Below are 16,067 nucleotides of genomic sequence, written 5' to 3'. Positions count from 1 at the left end.
TATATATATATTTAATGTTAAAAATGTTAAAAATTGTAGATTAAATATTTTTAAAAATAATCATCAAATTACAGAACTATTTAAAATATAGAAAGTTCATGTATATCATGTAAATACTTTTTCCACTGGAGTCATATGGTCCTATTAGATTTTACATTCTTAATAATTTATGTATCATAGTTCTTGTTCTTGCAGACATATAAAAGAATATCACTGACATTGCTTTTTCAAAATGAATGAAGAACTTAATTATATCTTCATACTTCACATCAAAAGTAACAAAACTAAAATCTGTAAAATATTCAAATATTTCAGAGTTTATAAATCTTTCTATCCACAAACATTTCCGTTATATATAAAATTAATCTACCATTTTTTAATGAAGTCTACACAAAAAAGTCTTACATCATTATGGCAAATTACTTTACAAAATTTTTTCTTGAGGTATATATTTCTAAGAACCTATTCTGTTCGACATTCTAAAGCTTCTAAATTCTAAATTTGTGATAATAGTCCAGTATCTAATAGAAAGTTTGATTCTTCATACATTCCTAAAATCCAATAAAATTTCATTATGTTATTGCATCAACAGCATTCCAATAAAGTATATCAAACAGTAATATAATACAAACTAAATGTTATACTAGATCTCTCTGTTAATACTCAATAAAAGGAAAAGAGAACAGAGAATAAGAATTTCAAACTATTAGAAATTATGTATTGCGGAATACACAGTTTCTGATAGATTGAAATTCTTATTTTCTGTTCTTTGTTCCTTTTATTATGCGAAGCCCCTAACTGTTACAATGTTTCTTATATTATATTTGGTGATTATTTAGAATAGCTGCATTACCTCTAATTTTAATAAAATTAAGTTCATTCATTGAAAACGAAAGAATTCGGCAATACGATAGTCTACCTCGTGAAGCGAGTTATAATTATTATAAAGTGTTCGCGACTTTAGAGGTTATGGCCATTAAGGGCCTTTTCCATCAACCCCATCGACTTAGGATGCTATTTCATTTGAGCGTTTTTGTTGTACAACAAATGTATGCAGGATCCCTATTCTTGAGCGCATACAAATAATTTTCGCATACGAAAATAATAGTTTCTCGACTGTGATTGATCGATTGTATTTTCGGAATTGTTATTTTCGTATGCGATATTTGTTCAAGAATAGGGCCCCAGAATAGACACATCCTCGGATCTCTCTATTCCATAGTTAATCAATAAACTTGAAAAATTTGTCGTATGACAAAAACGTATAAATGAAATATCACCCTTAGGCGACATTCGGAAACATCACTGGACATCACTGCCACAGTGGCTTAGTTTCCATCGAGAGTTTAATCTAGACGTAAGAATGTAAGAACTAACCAACTACAATCGAGTATTCCCCTGTCGTTCGACAGTAACAGGGGAATACTTGACTGTAATTGGTTTTTACATTGTGATTAAACCCTCGGTGGAAACTAAGTCATAGATGTCAACTGTTGAAAATTATCCGCTAAATTCTTTAAAAATTAAATTTGAAATACCGCCAAAAAACCGTCAAATATTTATATATATTTGTAATCATTTTTATGTACGCATTTATATAAGATGAGTGCTAGAAAAGAGTAGTATTAAATGCACTCTAGCTATATATATAGAGTGCATTTAGCATTACACCGCTCCCTGATCAGTGAGTTCTTGCATCTAATTGGCATATTCCAATAGATCCAAAAATATAGACCAAACAGATGCAAGAGCTCACTAAGTTTTCAGTGACTGATTGCAGTACTAAATGCGCTCATAGAAAGAGAGAGGGAGAGAGAGAGAGAGAGAGAGAGAAAGAGAGAGAGAGAAAGAGAGAGAGTAGTTGCGAATATGAAGTCAACATGAAGTGTTGATTACAAAATGCAAGTTTCAGATTGGCTGTCGCAACAAACTTGCGATCGGCTTGCAACTAATATAGAACCGACTTTATGAAAGTTGGCGCGATAGCCAATTAACGTCTCGCTTGCTCAGAAGTAATAGATATATAATTTCTACCGCGCAACAAAAGTTGAACTCAATCCAACTTTTGCCGCGCGACGGAAATACTATTACATCATTTCTAGAAGTTTTGCATGGTGAGGCCGACTTAAAAACATAAAATTATTGGTTAGTGCGATAACTTCCACCGCGCGGCAAGTGTTACCGCGTTCAGGAACCTGTGTGCAGGAACCAAGAGAGGACGAAGGTTTGAATGGAAGTTTATTTGTTTGCATGTTGCGATCCACAAATTGATTTGTGTTTTTTTTGTTTCAGCATGGGAGAGTAAATCGCTCAGCTTACATGCTTGAATACTGCACTTACAATATGTACAATATGTTTGAGTTTTCTTCAATTCCTCTCGAATCCTTTAATTTTGGATACATCTTTCATTCTAAGCAAAATTTTTGCTGATAAATAACTTTCGTTTTTTATTTTAAACTTTCAGCACAGAAATACAGGTTGAAATATAGAAAAAACGGAATGGCGATTGCTGCCCTTAGTCTAAACTACTGCCTCAAGTTTATTTATACTCTATGACTGACTTCAAAATTTTCTCGATTTTCTTGTAGCAATGCCACATCGCAGAGCGTCATAAATGGATACAATAGCTGCAACCAATAGCCATTGTTCATTATTCTATACATACGTATCTAAAGATGGCGTACTTCAGTACACCATTCACAAAATATAAATTAGAAATCGCGTTATAATATATATAAAAATATTCATCTAAGCTTTAAACAAAAACCGTTAGAAAAGGCTGAAGAAAGTTAATCCCGTCCAAATTACCGCTACTCGCATTTTTTAAATTTTACAGCTAGACAACCTTTAAAAACGCTAGATCTAGCTGAAAAACCGCCAAATTCACACATCACTGTCGATGCTCTCATGTATCATCTTATTCTTGTTTAACAACATGGATAAACAACAAGAGGTGCGTTTCATTTCACGCATAATGCGCATGATATATACTTTTATCCTTGTTCACTGAATATTAAAGAAAAATAAAATGATACATCATGCGCATCCTGCATAAAACAGAACATATCCAAAGATAAAATAATACACAGGAGCACTCGAGTGATGTTTCCAAACGCAGCCTTAAGATACCTTTTCATGATGATGCTCATTTTTAGCGTCAAAATAGATCACGTGAAAATTGATTCTTAATGTTCGTATTCAATTTTTAACACGTGAGTCTTGACTATGGGTGAAATTACACACTGCGGAAAAGGGATAGAGAATGCATCATTGAAACAACTTTTGCGTTAGCGCTATTCGGTGTTACATCTCAGAGAAATTCGACCGATCCCCAGTTTCGAACTAACCTGAGACTATTACTCGTATTCAGTCAAGCCTTATATTTAAGGCCTTCCTTAAATTTATCTTTAAATACTCTACTAATTATTTCATTGGTTGCTGAATATCTAAAGATAAATTTAAGAAAACCTTAAGTACAAAGTCTGATTATGAATACGGGCATATGAGTGAAATTCGTGATTTCGGGGATTGAAGAAAGCTGTGATTATCTATTATTAGATGTGGGAAAAAGTTCGTTTTTCCCGTTACATCTAATGGAAAAAACGCCACGAACTTTTTCCCACACCTAATAATTTACCGATTGACTAAATGCGAGCGCTAGATATAGCGATTATTGTTGACTCTGAGGCCGCCGTCTCATAGAGCGGAGATTGACAACGGAACTCACGGAATGAACACGACGAATCACAGTCGTTCCTTTATTTGCGCTATAATTTCATCGTTAGAGGTTTCGCACCATTAGGGGCTTCGCAATAAAAGGAATAGGGAACAGAGAACAGAGAATAAGAATTTCAACTTATCCGCAATTGTGTATTTCACAATAATTTCTGATAGATTGAAATTATTAATTATTAATGCTATGCATTCACGCGACATAAGGATTGATCGCTAAAAGTCGAGCATCATCAATAGAAGCGTGCGAACGCGGGAATACAGAGCATATGCTTTGCAGTTCATTTAAATGGCGGCTATTTTCAATTAACGAAATGTGAAAAGAAACTTTGTTACCTTGAGATACTCAGTTGGAGCTCTATGTATAGATTATATAGGAAAATAGATAACTCCCATACTTTATTTTAGAATAGTGTTTTGAACGCCACCTAGGCGAATATACATAAATGAACTAATATTCAATATGGCTGACTTCTATTAGAGAATAAAGATGCAGATACAACAGAAGAAATAAGGAATTAAGAATAATGATTTCAATCCTATCCGATATATCCGATTTTTGATAGGTTGAAATCATTATTTCTTATTCTTTCTATTGTGTCTGCTATTTTTTTTTCAATTAAACTTCTTGTTTGAAAAAGTAACTATGAAATTAACTATAAAAATAATAATTTTATTAGTTTAATTAAATTATATTTTTTTAAATTTATTTATAACTATAGTACATATAATAAATATAAAATTACATTTTTAGAAGTACAAATGTAATAGTCATTTTTAAAAATATAATAGTCATTTTAAAAAGTTTAAAAACATTTACATTTTTTTCATATATCGTTTTTGTCTTTTTTTATAATGTTCAATAGTTTGCTTAAAAATAAAATTTCTGTATATCGAGTATCATGACCAAATAAAACTCTATTTATTATTTTACAAAATAAATATAAAAACAGTTTTGTAATTTTTTTGTATTATAGTGCGTTTAAATTCTTCCTTATGTATGTGACATTGAAAAAAATCTAAATTTAATTTTTCATTTAAACGTTCATATAATAATGCAGAAACATTTCTGCGAAAACATATTGAAGAAATATTTTCGTTTAAAATACAATCAGCTTCAATATATGCATGTTTTAAAAGAAATAGAGACAGATAAATTAACGAAAATTTCTCTTGTACATATACACGTTATGGACTAATTTCCTATACTCTTCACGTGTATCTGTTGTCAGGGGGCTCTGTTTATAAGCAAAACAATTTTTAAATTCTTTCAAAGACAATCTTTTTTGTAATCCAGCCAGCAACATAAAGTTAATTATTTTTATATGATGAAACTTCATGCATTATTATTTTATGGAATTTGAAATGATTCTACAAAATTTTCTTCCACTATTTATTCTATAGTGTTAACAAGAGAAAACGTCTTTCACAAAGTTCTTTAATGTAAATAGTAAATTACCATCATTTTTGCTTTCGCAGTTAATATCCATAGAGCGTTTCGAAGTTAGATTATTGATTAATAGTGTTTTATACGATCCATGGAATTGATTACATGTAGGATTGATATATCTACGTCCGTAACTACGAATCATACCAAATAAGTTTTTCTACTGGATCTTGATTAATATTTCTCGTCTTTAAAAACTTCATGCCTGTATTATTGACCATTTTCCATATATTTTGAAACCCACGTAAAGATCCAATTTTTTAATAATGACACCTAATTGGTTGTTTAATTTTTGGATCATATCGCACATTGATAATAATCTAAGAATACAACCAAAAATCATGATGTTTACTATTTTCTGATACTCGTAAAGGACTTTCTGGATGCAAAGTTTACGGAATCAAAAAGTTTGATAAAAAAATCTAATATCACTGCTGTGTCATGCCTTGTTTGGTATTTGAAGTGGACCAATTTGTAAATTAATAAATCCTCCTACAAAGTTAAATAAAATATATATAAATATATTATGCCATTTAATAAATTAGAAGAAAATAATAATTATCACTTATGGAATTACCTTCGATTTTGCTGTTATATTCATATATTCATATATTCATATATTCATATATACTGATAATCTAGCACTGAAAACTTGAGTTGCACATTTAACTTTCATCTTTTTTATTTTTGATCTAATTACATGTTCATCAGTTAATATTGGCAGTTGATTTAATGTATTTATGTTGATATCCATTTTATGCCAGTTCAATAATCTCCTATATTGCAAATTATCGTTCGTTTGTTTTTGAATTATTGACATTAAATTCTAAATTTTTAAATAATAAATTATTACGGATTCATTTTAAAAGATGTGGTGGATCATAGATGGATACAATATTCTGTTCAAAAAGTTCAATAATATCGCCTTAAAAAAAATTAAAAATTATTTTGCATTATTTATTATGTTTTCTAATATATATTAGAAAATATATATTAATAATAATTAATTAATATAAAAACAAAATACTTATGATATTTTTGACCTGTTTGTATACATTTTTTTTTAGAATCTAGAATAACGTTACCGTGGGAAGTTATTGAAAGCGTTTTATAATTTTTTAGGCGACGTGGCGTCTATTTCCTTAAGAAGTTGTTGGTCTGGGACGACAAAGTTTGGATTTTTACTATTGCGTGATTTTTACATTTATAGTGTTTTTTGCAATCTTGTCACTTTTCGGGCCTGCATTAAGATTGTTATTCCTTCCGGGTTGATTGGCGTTTTCGCGGAGCTTGTCCGGTTCCTCTTTTCAGATCTGTCAGACCGTTATCAGAAAACTCTATTTGAGTCTCGTAGACGGTAACCATAGTCGCGACGTGGAGCCAATTCTTTTGAAAGAAAAGAATCGTGGCGTCTGTAGGCGCCGTCACAAACCCGCGTCCACTCCAAAATGCGTTTTTGGGTCGCTGCTGTCGCAAACTCTGCGTTCACTCCAAAATGCGTTTCGGATCGCCGCCGCAGACTCCGCGACCATCCCAAAATGCACCGCGGTACTATAACGTGAATAAGATGTCTTGTCTAGGTGACACATGACTGATGTGTTTTCATAGTTCTTTTTTTCAAGGTCAGAAGCATCGATAAAAATATTAGGTGTACAACTTTGCTTCCGCCGTTTTCCTATAGATGGCTTTAGCGGTAAGTGGTCGAAATAAATAGATCATAGACATCATACAATAAACTTGGGCATCTGTCAACATAACCCCATAGAAACATTAGTCGATTTGTGTCTGCATCATAAAGTTATTCTCGATTGAAAATGTCAGTTTACGAGCCAAATTCTCGTCATTTGCGGGAGGTTTTAATTTTTTACTTCTAATATGAAGAAATCTGCGGCTGAGGTTCATCGAATGCTCTCAAATACTTATGGTGAGGCCGTTATTAGCGAAAGAACGTCGTGAGTGGTTTCAACGCTTCAAGAACGATGATTTTGACGTCGAAGACCGGCATAGCGGTGGAACAGAGAAGGTTTTCGAAGATGCAGAATTGGAGGCATACTTGAGCAAAACTCGTGTCAAAATTAAGAAGAATTGGCACGATCATTGGAAGTGACTCAACAAGCCATTTCAAAATGCCTCAAAGCCATGGGAATGATTCAGAAGCAAGGAAATTGGGTGCCGTACGAATTGAAGCCGAGAGATGTTGAACGGCGTTTGTTTGCTTGTGAACAGCTGCTTGAAAGACGGAAGGGATTTCTGCATCGCATTGTGACTGGGGACGAAAAATGGGGTCATTACGATAATTCCAAGTGCAGAAAATCATGGGGAGTTCCCGACCATGCTTTCACGTCGACGGCCAAACCGAATATTCACGGCTCCAAGGACATGCTCTGTATTTGATGGGACCAGCTCGGCGTAATGTATTATGAACTGTTAAAACCGACTGAAACAATCACAGGCGATCGATATCGAACGCAATTGATGCGTTTGCGCCGAGCATTGAAAGACAAACGGCCGCAATACAACGAGAGACACGATAAAGTGATTTTGCAGCATGACAATGCTCGACCCCATGTTGCGAAAGGGGTCAAGGCATACTTGGAAACGTTGAAATGGGAAGTCCTACCCCACCCGCCGTATTCTCCAGACGTTGTTCCCTCTGATTATCACTTGTTTCGATCAATGGACACGGCCTGGCTGACCAGCACTTCCGGTCTTATGAAGAAGTAAAAAATTGGGTCGATTCGTGGATAGCCTCAAAAGATGACCAGTTTTTTCGACGCGGGATTCGTACGCTACCCGAAAGATAGGAGAAAGTAGTGGTCAGCGATGGACAATACTTTGAATCATAAATGTACCAGTTTTTTACAATAAAGCCTCGAATTTCGAAAAAAAACGGCGGAAGCGAAGTTTTACACCTAATAGAACAATAGAATAATAGAATGCAACGATGTTTACAAGAATATGAAACGCGAAATTCGACACGAGCGATTATTCGGCAGACAATATGTACAGTATGCCTCTCAAACAAAAAAAATACCCTGATAAAGGAAAATAATGGTGCGATAATGACCGAATTCGTTGGACTGAGAGCGAAGATGTACGCGATGAGAGTGGACGGCAAGAAGGACACTAAAAAAGTGAAAGGTATAAAGAATAACATCAAAGCGCGAACGTTCGATGATTACACGCATTTGAACGAAGAGATCGAAATGACTCGCCGTCAATCGTGTACAATCTAAATTACACGAGGTGCACGATATTCGAATTGAAAATCGTTCTGAGTCCATACGATGACAAACAATACCGTACCGAACGACGGAGACGTTACCGTGGGGGTATTGGCGGATATCTTTGTAAGATATGTTATTATTATGTATTACTTATTGTAATTTATACATTTTTCCACATTTATACAAATATTATTAACATATTTTTATGTAATAGCATTTATTAGTATTACGATTGTTATACTTTCATATAATACATATCGTATGTTTTTAACATTTATATACTATTAGTATTTCAATTTTACATTTTATGTATACCATATTCTTTTTTTTTATCATTTATGCATATTACTATTATATGCTATTATTATTTTAATTTACACGTAATGTTTTTTTCTTTACATTTATATAAGTATTATTATTATATTTTATGTAGCACCATTTATTGTATATTACTATTATTTTTCATTTCATGTATCGTACATTTATATCTGTATATTCCAAAACAAAAATGGAAAGAGGAAAGGATAATAAAAAAAGATACGTTTATATATATATATATATATTGATATATTTTTTATGTAGAAATAAAAATACACGAATCAAAATTTTATCAAATGACATTGTTTTTGTCCATGAATTGTGCGATCCATCGAATTCCAGCCACTTGACGTACACCTTATCTCCTTTCCGGCGAAGTACTTTCTCCACGAGATACACGTCCGGAAGAGTAGCGCGATACAACTCATGCTCATAAAACGCTCCAGCGACGGATTTTCTGCGATAATCCTCGAGTAGATAGGTTATGGGATTGGTATCTTAACGATTATAAACACCTCGGTGGTCCAATTTGGTGTTTAACCCTTCTCGAAAAATCATCTTGTACTATACTTGCTCACACGTACCGAATCGCCCACTTTAAATTTTGACGGACCAGCAATCTTTATCGCGCTGTACACCGTGTCCAAGAGTCTTTCGGCGATCGCGGGAGTTACGTCAGCAAGTCGCATGCCGATAGTCCGATGCTTGCGCGCGTTGTAATCTGACACGAGATGCGGCAGCTCGTCGATCCACTTGTAATTGCCGTTAAGTGTAAATATCTCCCACATGTCATGCGATTGAATCGCTCGACTACTGATGCTTTCAACGTCGAATACGTGGAATAGTGATTAACGTCGTATTTTTTCAAGATTTTCTGCACATCGGCGTTGTAAAATTCCTTTCCCATAAATTGTAAATTTTTGTAAATTTTTTGGACATCTACTCGCTCGAATTATCTCAGCGACAGCATCAGCCGTCTCGCTTCCACCCTTGCTCTTAAGCGGTACGGCCACGCGTACTTGCTCAACACATCGATGACAGTGAGTAGGTAGTGGTGGCCTCTGTTGAAACCTGAGTACGGACGCATCTCGACGATATCAGCCTGCCACAAATCGTCGTATCCTCGAACTTCTGACGCGCCTTCGCGGAAAATTTCTTTTCGCCAGAGCATACAATTCCTCGACGAGTCGACGTCTCTCGGAGCTAATTTTTCTCTTTTCGCTGAATCACTTTTTCATGATTCAACGTGTAATACACAGAGCAAAAGAATTTTTTTTTCTCACTTTTTTTTCTCACCACTCTGACTGACTCGTTTCGTCTGTACGCGATTTAATTTATAATAAGACCGGCTTCGCGAAGTTCCTCGATGATCGACAACATCTCGTTGTCGTGAGCGTTGTTGCCCGCTCGGTGCGAAGTAATCGAGCAATCGTAGACGATTCACCAGTTCGTTGGGATCATCCCAATGCACGTAATCAATCGCGTTGTCATTCAGTATCATTGCATGAGATAATCCCTTTTCAGATTTATTTTTCTGTTTCTTGTGATCGACATCAACGGCGCGATAACGTATTTATACTTGTATCCTCTATTGCTCAATAATCGGCCTTGCAATTGATGCTTGTGTTTGTGTTCGTCGCTAGTAGCATGCTCTTGTACATGTTCATATCGTCTTCCGTGTAGAGAAGATCATCGGGAATTCTCTTGAAAATCAACTCGTAAAGACCAGGTGTACCAACGAATCATACACCGTCGATAATTATATTGTCCGCATCATCCACGTCGAAACGTTTATTGCCAAACATCAATCCATTCTTGTGTAGGTAAACGCCGTACACATAAGCATCTACATCGCTCTTCTATTTATCTCGCATTCCCTTCAGGACATCCTCGATGTATTTTTGATCCAAGTCGGCTTGCAACGCCTCTCGACCTTCCGACATTTACAACCGACATTTTGAACCTTCATTGCTAGCGAGTCTTCCATCGTTTCGAAAACATTGTCCAACAACTCTATCGTCGATACGATTTTGATACACGGTGTGGAGGTTATCGGCTGTACATGACCGTGGGATCGATCATCGAATTTACGCGGGGTTGCGGAACGCTCGAATGTCTCGCTCGCTTTCACTCCCTCCTCCTCCTCCTCCTCTTTTCTATCTCGCTTGGAGGCTACTTCATCGTCGCGCGACTGTCTCTTTATTGCGCGCACGGGATTGTCAACAATCTGCAGAGAGAGTTTGATAATAGGCTTAAAATGCCTGTCCAATGCTATGTCCTCCTCGATTCTACCAGTTTTTAGAGCGCTGTGTTTCTTATGGATCGACTCGCTCGTCTTTTCGATTTCCCTCGCTATTTTTTCACGCTCGCGCACATCAGCCATGTTCGTCTCTGAAGTATCGACAATGACTAGTCATGTTAGAATATCGCGAACTCGTTAAATCCCTTTCTGTATCTCCCGTCTTTAAGCGCACTGTCCTTGTCTATCACTAAAAATCTATATTTTTTGTGCCAACAGTCGCGACATGACAAACAAAATTCATCGTACGACATGTCGGTATTCACGTGATCGTTATAAACGTGTTTCAAGTTGGTATAATCCTGTTTGAACAGAATCAACAGATTCGCGTTGTTGTGTATCAGATGTTTAGGTATTCTTGCATACGTCTGACAGAAATAGAAGCAGTCAACATTCGCGTGGCGACCCATTGAAAAGTATTCTCTCACCGCATCCTGCTTGTCGCATGCTACGTCATCAAAGATAAAAATAGAATTTGGGCGCGCTCGGTGGAACGACATCGCTATTGTTAGAAAAGTAGCCGATTTCATCGATAGATATATATAAATTTTCGAGATATCGATACTTTGTCTGTTGCAGCGATTTCGAATAGACGTACACATTCTCGAAACGTACGCCGTTTGGACTCTCGAGCAAGCTTATGAGAACGTTGGTTTTACCACTATTCGACAGCTCGCAAATGATCGCGCGTATAGTACTCGACAGCATTTCGCCACACTTGCGCTTCTCCGCGCTGCCTCCCATTTCATTCGCGATTTCGCATCATAGTTTGTGACGTGTATCATTAGCGGTTGCAGCACAAATTTCATGCTCCCACTAATGACTGTGCGCTCTCGATTGACTATTTAAAGATGCGCGAATCCGCGAATCGCGCAGTAGCAAAATGTATTTCGCGCTGTGTCATTCTTCCGATATTCGAGACTTGAGCGTCGAGCAATTGCAATATATACCGAAGGTCGTACTCTTAGGCGTGTATGACTACATCGAACACATCTGGGACAAGCTTCCGGAACACGTAAAGGCAGATTCAAAGATTCGAACCTATTGTCGCTGTGACGAGCACTACAATCAGCCGTGGCAGCGGACGCACATCGACAGCCCCGCACCGAAGATAAAGGACTGTAGCGAATATCAGTGTCGCGCAGCGATCTGCTGAATCGAGCGATAAACGCGCTTCCTTTCGAATTACATATTCCGGGCTACCAGTTTTGCGGCCCGAGCACTCGGCTTACGAAGCGATTAGCCAAAGGTGACGAGGGCATAAATCCGCTGGACGTGGCGTGCCGAGAACACGACATTGCATATTCTCGGAGCAACGATCTCGCCGATAAAGCGTTAAGACACGTCACTGCGAGAGATTCGGCTCTGAGCGAGAGAGCCGCCGCAGTTGCCGTCTGGACAGCGATGAAAGCCAAGACCAAGATCGACATGGGCATGAAATCGAAGAAGAAGACGAGGAAAAAGGCGACGAAAAAGTGGATACTTCCAACAGTGAAACGAGGTGATGCGTTACTGTTTTTGCCAATGTTGGGCGCGCTTGGATCCTTGATTGGCGGAGCGGTCAGCGTGGCGAAAGCGGTAAATAAGCAAAACCGTGCGACGTCAGCTCAAAGAGCTGCAACGATCGTGCGATGGAGCAGGATCGCGGACTGTATCTCGGTCCGTACAAACATGGACAGGGTGTAGCTGCAAAGAAAAAAAAATGCTGAAAAGACAATAAAAATGCCTAGCGCAACTACCAATGTGCAATTGAACAAGCTCGCGAGACGTATACGCGTACCATACTTTAGAGGCGTTTTCATGCGTAACACGTTATCGGCGCGCACCGAAACGAAAGCGGTATCGTGAATCTGGACGGAGCCTGGTACTCACTGGGTAGCGTACGAGAAAAGGAACAATCGCGTCGTGTACTTTGACAATTTCGGTAATCTTCGACTGCCCAAGGCACTAATGCGATATTTTGGAAACAGTGCTATGACGATAGAGTACAATCGCACGTTCTATTAGATGTACGATCAGAATTTCTGTGGACAGATGTGTCTGCGGTTTCTACAAATGGTAGACGCGCGTAAATTTAAAAAGCTCGATGAAATGCTGTGAAATCTTAGTATTCGTCGAACGCTTTTTCCGTCATGTCGTTGACTCTTACGCTGAGCGGTAAGAGCACCGTTCTCGCGGTGAATTACTTTCCCGCATAGATTTGAATGACGGAGATTACGAGCTCGGTCTGGCGATTTTTGAGACTTATCATACAATACCGAACATGAACGAATCGAACAACAAATTTTATTTCACCAAAGACGACGTGGAAATTACAATTCCTGAAGGTTCATATGAAGTGCGAGACATAAATTAATTTTTGAAACGCGCGATTTTACGGAAACGTAAAACACCATGACGCGCTTGAAACCGTTGACATAGTGTATGGTGACAATAACAACAACAACAACAACAATAACATCGATGATGATAATGGAGAATACCCGATTACGCAAACTACAACACGATGAGATGCGAGATTAGATGTGCATACAGAATAAACTTTGGCAAGCCCAATAGCATTGGATCGCTGCTGGGATTCTGGTTGAAGCGTATATTGCGGCCGCGAAAGTGGCACGAATCGGATGTGTCATCAATATAATCAATATAATGAATGTAAACGTTATTCGTATAAAATGTAACGTGACTGCGGGCGCGTACAACGGCAAAAGTGCGCACACGATACACGAATTTTCGCCAAGCGTGCCTCCAGGATATAAGATATCGAAGAGGCCGGTGCAGATCCTTTACCTGCCGATTATAGCACGGAGCATTATAGATCTAAAGATATAGATGCATCAGAACGGACGACCAGAACGGACAATTACTCGATTTTCGAGGAGAAGAGATTACCGTTAGATTGTACGTACGATGGTGACAGTCATAACGTGAGCGTGAGATGCTCGTGCTGAACGGAACGGAGCGTACGCAGAGAGATAACGTATTTTTTACAAGGCCACGTCACAGTTCGATAACACTCGCTCATATAGCTGCATCAGATAGAAGAAGAAGCTTAGTGTGTCAAACGTTACAGTTTTAAAGTCTTTGGGATTCGCAGTGCGCAACATTTGAGATGACTGATATTCTAAACATTAAAGACGAGCCGATCGCATCATCAAGATTGAGATTCACACGTTCGCCCGTTCGCCAACACAACGTTCGGGTATAGGCGACAAAATAAGAATACCCATACAGCAATAGGATCTGTACACACTGCCGTACGAAAGCTTTCTGTACGTCGAGGGAAAACTAACGAAGAACAAAGTGATCCAGAGTGCTCACGTTACATTGGGAAATAATTCGTCGCATTCATATTCGATGAGATTCGATATGAACTCAATGGTGTGGAGATTGATTGTAATAGAAACGTGAGCACTCAAAAACTATGTAACAGTGTCATCCGACAGAAGCGTGATTCTGCGAAATGCCGGCTGGATGCACAGACTACTGCGACCGGATATTTTAATGTCTGTGTACCGCTCTACGTACTGCTGGGATTTTGCGAAAATTACAAACGCGTGGTGATCAACGCTCGTCACGAGTTGATTTTAATACGAGCGCGCAACGACAACAATTATCTGATGAGAGATCCGGCGACAGAACCAACGCTCGAATTATTCAAAGTACAGTGGCGAATGCCGCACGTGTTATGGAGCGAAAGAAATAATTGTCGATGTTACGCACCTTGGAAAGCGGACGATATTTGAGCATGGTTTTTCGCTCGTGGGATCTGTACGAGTTTCCGCTCTTGCAGAGCACAATCAAACATTCGTGGGCCATCAACACTGCTACTCAGCTCGAGAAGCCGCGCTATGTCATTTTCGCTATGCAAATAGGTCGAAAAACAGGTCATGTCTGAAGATGTAAGTCGATTCGACGATTGCAAATTAACCAATGCGAAACTCTATCTGAATGTCAGCCATATGATAACTTGAATCTGGATTTTGATAAAAACAGATGTACGATTTGTACGCACGTTTCTGCAAGGGTTACTACGCATACGAGTATCTCGAGCCGAATCTCACCTTTACAACTTTTTTACGTAATGGTCCGTTCGTGATCATCGATTGCTTTCGACAGAACGAATCGGTCAAGAGTGGACGTGCGATTAGACTTTGAATGTAAGGAGAACGTGCCCGCAAATACAACAGCCTATTGTCTCATAAAACACGATCGCATGGTTCAGTATAATCTATTGACCAACGTTGTGCCCAAAATCACCTAAACGCACTTCCGATATAAACATGATATAAAATTGATATGTCACATTCGATCGCAATCGGCCGCAATCTTCTCAACAACATGCTCGTGTCAAAGTTCATGGATCTGCAAGGATTCATCGTTAACAAGAAATTTATTATGAAGGAAATAGCGGTGTTGAAACAGGGGACCGTTCTCACATTACATTTTTACGAGTCCCATGTCATGGAAATTTTTGATAAAATCCGACAAATCTTCCTAGTTGAGTGCTTATTACCATGCATTGCGATGGGAGAACGGGATGGTCCCGTACAATGAGACGAAACGCCTGATCACGACAATTGTATTTGAACATGATGTTATCGTATATGTTAAAGGACACGAGAAACGAACGTGGCTGTGGAACTTGCTTTTGCATGAGCGAGAACACATATGCATCGAGATGTAGTTTACGAAGACATGAAATCTTTAACTAATCTGAATGTTGCTAATACTATGCGATGTGAGCAACATGTTAAGAATTGCGCGTTACAAAATGTATTGAAAATATATAACTGATGGCAAAAGAATTTTTTAAATAAAAAATACGTTAACACGTATTTATTACATGTTTCTTTTTTCCTTCCTTTATAATACCTGTACTTATGTGTATGAACGTGTATGTATATATGTATGTATGTATAAACGTATATATGAATATATATATATGAACATATATGTATGTATGAACGTATATTTATGAAGAATGTATGTATGCATATATATATATATGAATGTATGTATTCGAAAACATCGACGCTTCTGT

General features: G+C 37.6%; 1 pseudogene; it reads right to left on the bottom strand.

Annotated features, from left to right (window-relative positions):
* Positions 1 to 6,603: 6,603 nt before the first annotated feature.
* LOC108685258 lies at positions 6,604 to 10,225 on the bottom strand (annotated as a pseudogene).
* Positions 10,226 to 16,067: the final 5,842 nt, after the last annotated feature.

This window comes from Atta colombica, unplaced genomic scaffold, assembly GCF_001594045.1.
Source record: "Atta colombica isolate Treedump-2 unplaced genomic scaffold, Acol1.0 scaffold15, whole genome shotgun sequence".
Lineage (NCBI taxonomy): Eukaryota > Metazoa > Arthropoda > Insecta > Hymenoptera > Formicidae > Atta > Atta colombica.
Note: the sequence above shows the minus strand (reverse complement) of the source record. Positions and strands in the feature narration are given on the sequence as shown.